A 5,836-nucleotide genomic window follows, 5' to 3' on the forward strand; every position below is an offset into this window, starting at 1 on the left:
CTAAGAAGACCTTGTGTTACTGTAGCCAATTAATTTATAATTGATTTTTCCTATTCTAAGAAGCAAAACATGCTATCAGGAAAAGGATTTGAAGTTACCTGCAACTAATTCTCTCGTGCATGGTCATCCTGTCAAACAGTTTTGAAGCAATCACTAATTGTTTTGAAGGGGGGGTCTTGGTGGCATTTAAAAGAAAGATCCAAAAAGCAGCCTTACAGAACAGTCAATGAAGCAGGACAGAAGAGGAAGGACCACAAACTGAAGGAAAAACACCTCTTTTACTAAGGTAAGGATTTTCTGCTTCTCCATCCAAAAGCTGGAGTAAGGATCAAATATATAAAACATATAGGAAAACATGGGCAGTTGTGCGTAAAATCTGATTAGAGCCCAGTTAGGCTTTTCTTTGTTGTATGGATTTGAGACAGGTTTCTGTAAATGGAAATGCAAAGGAAAATGCAAATTTCTGATATTTTGGTTGCTATTTCAGTATATTCATTCCTTTAAGGTTTAAGGAAGTGCAGTGAAGGATTAATTGCTTTTAGGTTTTACTCAATGGGAGAGACTTCAAAGACTTGATAGTATTTTTCCTTAGTCTGATTGTAACTAAACCAATATATTTATTACCTATGGCTAAATAAACTATGCCTATAGCTACTCTTCTGTAGATTTTTACTTTATTTGGGAGCTTTTTTTTCCCGTATTCTAGCTTTCCTACTGCATTTCTCATCCTCCAAACCTATGCACTTGCTCCATCTTGTTCTGAGTAGAAGTCTCATAGCAATGCAGGATACAGTCTTGTCTGCAAGGTAAGTATTTTAACTTAGAAGAAAAATTTAAAAAGAATGAAAATAATTAATGAAAAATATGTATAGACATATGCTTAGAAAGTAAGTGCAACTTGTCAACAAGACTTTAAAGAAACATTTAGAGAGTGACAGAGAAAGAAGATTTTAAACCATTCCTCAGAATAAAATCATGCTATAGGTAACATTTCTTTATCCTCTTCTCCCACAAATAAATTATTGCATACAAATCTCATTAATTATTAACTGCAGACCAACTGCAGTGGTACATCTGCACTGGATGAGTCTTGATGACAAACTAAAATTGTTTGATGGTGCTCAAACTGAACTAAACTGTATTCTTGCGTCTTACTACCTTATTAAACCAACTGTTAGAACATCATTGGATCCACCTCCAGTTTAACCAACAACCAAATGCAGTGATGCACTAAATCGTGACAACACCTAAGAACAGCTGGTCTTCATTCATTAACCATGTGAGCAATTCACTGCTGAATAGCATTTTGAAAATTAAAGGAACTCAGTATTTTCCATGGTTGGTTTGGAGACTGGGAGCTGGGGCTGTTTAGCCTGGAGAAAAGGAGACTCAGAGGTGACCTTATCACTCTCTACAACTTCCTGAAGGGTGTCTGTATTCAGGTGGGGATTGGTCTCTTTCTCCAGGCAGCAACTGACAGAACGAGAGGACACAGTCTCAAGGTGTGCCAAGGGAAATATATGCTGGATATCAGGAAAAAGTTTTTTACAGAAAGAATGATAAAGTACTGGAATGGTCTGCCTGGGGGATGGTGGAGTCATCATCTCTGGATGTGTTTAAAAAAAAGACTGGATGTGGCACTTGGTGCCATGGTTTAGTTGAGGGGTTGGGACATGGATTGGACTCAATGATCTTAAAGGTCTTTTCCAACCTAGAGAGTCTGTGATTCTGTGATAGATCCTGTGTACTGTACTTGTATTTCCTTTATGACAATAGAAACGAAGATTATCAAAGACTAATGTATTCTATTAGCGCTGCTTCTTTTTTAATAAAGAATTTTAATAATGGTAGGGATTTATTTTTCACTTTGTTTTGCAGCATTTCTTTTTTGGTACTTTTTTTTTTGTTGTTGTTTGTTTGGGGTTTTTTTGTTTGTTTTGGTTTTTTTGGGTTTGTTTTTTTTTGTTGTTTTTTTTCTTTTCTTTTCTTTTCTTTTCTTTTCTTTTCTTTTCTTTTCTTTTCTTTTCTTTTCTTTTCTTTTCTTTTCTTTAGATATATTGATGAAAAGGTTTAACAAACTTCAAAATTACATAGAAAACCAACCCAGGCTTGATGACATAGACTTCTTCATATTATGTGATTAATTGTCTAACAATAAATCTATTCATCTTTTCAATTAGTGTAGATTAAGGAATAAGAACAAGATTTTTAGAATAACACTTCATTCTACTTATGTTTCTAATTCTGCTTTTTCTGCTCCTGCTGCATTTTCTACATCTCTTTCTTCTGCTGGCAAAGAAAATGTAGATGCCAAGAGGAACTCTTTTAAAAGAATAGATAAATCCTTTTCCCAGTGCTCCTCGTAAAGCCAAAAGTATTTTACAAAAATACCTGTATAGAAATAGAACTAGGCAGGTGATTAATCAGGTGATTAATACTTTTTAAATTTTCACTAACATCCTTTATTAAATGTAAAGTGACCCTGGTGGGAAAAATAGTAAAGCTTATTAAAAAATAAATAAAATAAACACCAGCAGCACCAACAAAATACCCAGGAGCACCAAAAAAGTCTAAAGTTCGTCATAACACAATTTCAAATACCAGAATTAAATATTAAGCTTACAGAATTATTACACTGGTATATTAGGAAATTGTCAAGATTTGGAAAGACTCAAATATTCCGAGTGAAATGGTTATTGAAAGGTATCTTGGTTTAATGTTCAACAAGGAATGAAAAATTATGATTCCAAGATGATCGTTCAGCAAAATTATTTATTCTGTTATAGAATTTTTCATGCTTGACAGTCCTTCACAAAACACAACCTTGACATTTTAATTTGTATTTTCTCCATTCAATTCACAGTTAAAATACTTTCTTCTTGCTTTCCTTTTTCTCTATGGACTCTCAAATATGTCTTTCTATTCTTATATCCCTATCACATATTTGCTTAGGAATTTGAAATGGCTAATTTCACATCTTTTTTGAAATATTCTGAAATCCTGATTTAAATATCAGATGCATAACCTAAAATTAATGGGCTTATGAAGCAACTTAAAAAAATATCTTGATAAAATGTAATTAATTTTGAATTTTAATTCCTTTTTTGTTGTTTTGGGTTGCTATCATTTTTTTCCTGAAGTAAAAGTCCTAGGAATTTTATCTTCACTAAATATTAAATGACTATTAACTTCATTTCTTACTAGGAATTAAATGTCTTTGAATTTGTAAGTCAAGAGTAATAGGGCAGAAGTCACCAGAATTTTAACTGTCTCAGAAAAAAACACAAGAAAATTAATCTTTTTGTTACAGAATTGTTGTAAAAGAAAACAAAATATAAGGACTTTTCCCATAGTTTTTATTTCATAAGACTGAAAACTGAAAGTCTTTTCTAACTCTACTTAATTGTAGCAATCAGTCTGATTGAAGTAAAATTGCCTTTAAGCCACTGAAACTGCATTATCAGTAATTTTTTATCCTTGTAGCTCTTGATTTAATGTATTGCTATCCTATGGTAGTTTCTGCTAATCTAAAAATAATTTTCAAAGAATCTTCAATATTTTCTTGTTGGAAATAAACTTTCTTTTGAAATCTATACATGCACAAACTTTACAGTGGTTAGTGGCATTAAAACTGACTATTTATTCATAAAAATTAAATATATTTATTTCTCTTGAAATATCATTTCAAAATACAACATGGCAATGATAATATCCATACCATTCTTCTGGTCACAGACAAATAAACCTTGGGCACTCTTATCATCAGTAAATGTAGTTTGGAAGTCTTAGTAATTACTTAGTAATAGCTTGGGTTAAACAATTAGCTAACTGCCTACTTTGAGATCGTTTTTATTTCCATCCCTTTTTTACCCCAGACATCTTCACCAGTGCAGGAAAAGCTACATTAAATAAAAATACCTAATGACTTCAAATACAATTTCCTAAGGAAAACTTGTCCTACAGACTTAAGAAAAAAAATTCTATTCTTTCAGCTAACAGCTTTTTCTTTCTATTTTGAAATCTATATTTGCATTTTTATTGTAAGAAATTACAGCCACCCTAGAAAATAACTAGAGGCACAAAGTTTTATTGTTGTCAATATCACCAGTCTATTTTCTCCCTTCTGTTTGCCTTAAGACATTGATCTTCACCTGTACTCTCTTCTCTTTCTATGTTCAAGCTCTGGTGATTTTGTTAACTTTTTTATTATTCTCTTGACACTGATTTTTCCTTTAGCTCTGTTTTTTCCTTTCCTAGACTTGCCACTTTCTTCTCCCATCAAAACTGTCAGACATCTCCTCAGGCCCCAGCATCCTAATTAAAACTGTGTATTGATGTACTACTTAGTTTCATTTAGTAGTACATCAATAGAGAGCAGGTAGAATGGCAAAGTCTCTCTGAGAGAATTCTGAGGTGCTTTGTATTGATTTAAATTACTTCCTATAGAGTAACTTTGTACTTCATCTGATGCAGATCATATTGTACTCTCTCTGGAGCCATTAGTATGATGTCAATTTCAGGTATTATGGTCAAAATTCTGGTCAATTTTTGCAATGGGGAGCTTCAGGGATGGGAAGCATACAGGCAACCCTGGCTCTCTTTTTCTTTTTCTGAAGTCAATGTGAGAGCCTAGAAGAATTACTGGCTTGGAATGTTTCAGGTGCATGTTTGGGGGAAGGGACAGGTCAAGTCTTTCCCTGGTGAGGCAGGACCCTGCCCTGTTCCACACACCCACCCTACCCCACCCTAGACCCCAGCCCCACAGTGCTGCCAAGCCCTGACACACTGTAGGCAATGCTCCACACCTGTCCCTAGAGCTCCTAACCCAGCTCTCCAGTGGCCACCAGATTGAAAGCTCTACCTGGTGGAAAAGCTCAGGAAAGGCAAAGGCAAGAATGAGTTGTGTGCCCTATTTGTCCTTGGATTGTATGGCAAAATCATACCAGAATCGAAGAGGCAGTGGCCATACCTTGCTTTTCTCTCTTTCTTTTCTTTCCTTCTTTCTTTCTCTTATTTTCCAGTCCTAATTTCCTTTTCTAGAAATATGTGTGATTGAAGTTTGTATGATGTGTTAGGTAAGTTGATGTTTGGTGAACTGAAGGAGAGAATGGGACCTGCTTTGGGCAGTTTAACAACCTGCACAGAAGAGATGTACTTGACCTTAGGCTTAAATTCACCGGAAACTGTTGCACAAGTCAGGTTTGGAGAAGCTTTCATTTCATAGTTTTTCCCAACTGAGATGAGGAGAACCTGTTAGGTCTAGACTGGCATCATCATCTTAGGAATCCAGACCCTGCAACAGTGTCAGATACCTGTATGGGCCACTTAATTTCTGAATACTCTTGTTATTTGTTTCTAGTCTCCTCTGCAGCTGGTGCTACATAAGGAAAAAGATATCTGGTGGTTAGCAAGAGTGGTTGGAACCATCAGCAACCACAGACATAACAGGAGCTGGGATTAGAGAAGTTAAAGTATGGGTAAGACTATGATTATTTTGCTACAGTGAGTATACCCTTCTTTACGTTAAGAAAAAGGTTTGTATATAGGGACAAAAAGATAACCTAGAAGAGCCTAAAGGATTAACTATTTGTGCAGGATTATATGCAGTAGCCTCATTGTGATTTAGTTGTGTTATACTGAGTGGAAAGGAGGAGCCAAGAACTTGGTATACAAAAGATATTACTGAAAATATTTGCTCATCTTTTCATCTTTCTCATTTAGCAACATCAATTATAAATCTGAATAGTCAGAAAGCAACATTCAGCAATATTTTTTTTATGTTCTAAGGTCTAGGAACAGCTCAGTGACTCTTCTCCATCACAACAATTATCCTTTC

The 5,836-nt window shown here is 34.7% G+C and overlaps 1 long non-coding RNA gene across 1 annotated transcript; it reads left to right on the top strand.

The window, feature by feature from the left end:
* Window positions 1-227: 227 nt before the first annotated feature.
* On the top strand, window positions 228-5,490 carry LOC310917617. Its single transcript, XR_014591466.1, has 3 exons — window positions 228-321; window positions 707-806; window positions 5,360-5,490. It is a non-coding gene; the product is annotated as an uncharacterized lncRNA (long non-coding RNA).
* Window positions 5,491-5,836: the final 346 nt, after the last annotated feature.

Source organism: Zosterops lateralis (assembly GCF_965231275.1).
Source record: "Zosterops lateralis genome assembly, chromosome: 1".
NCBI lineage: Eukaryota > Metazoa > Chordata > Aves > Passeriformes > Zosteropidae > Zosterops > Zosterops lateralis.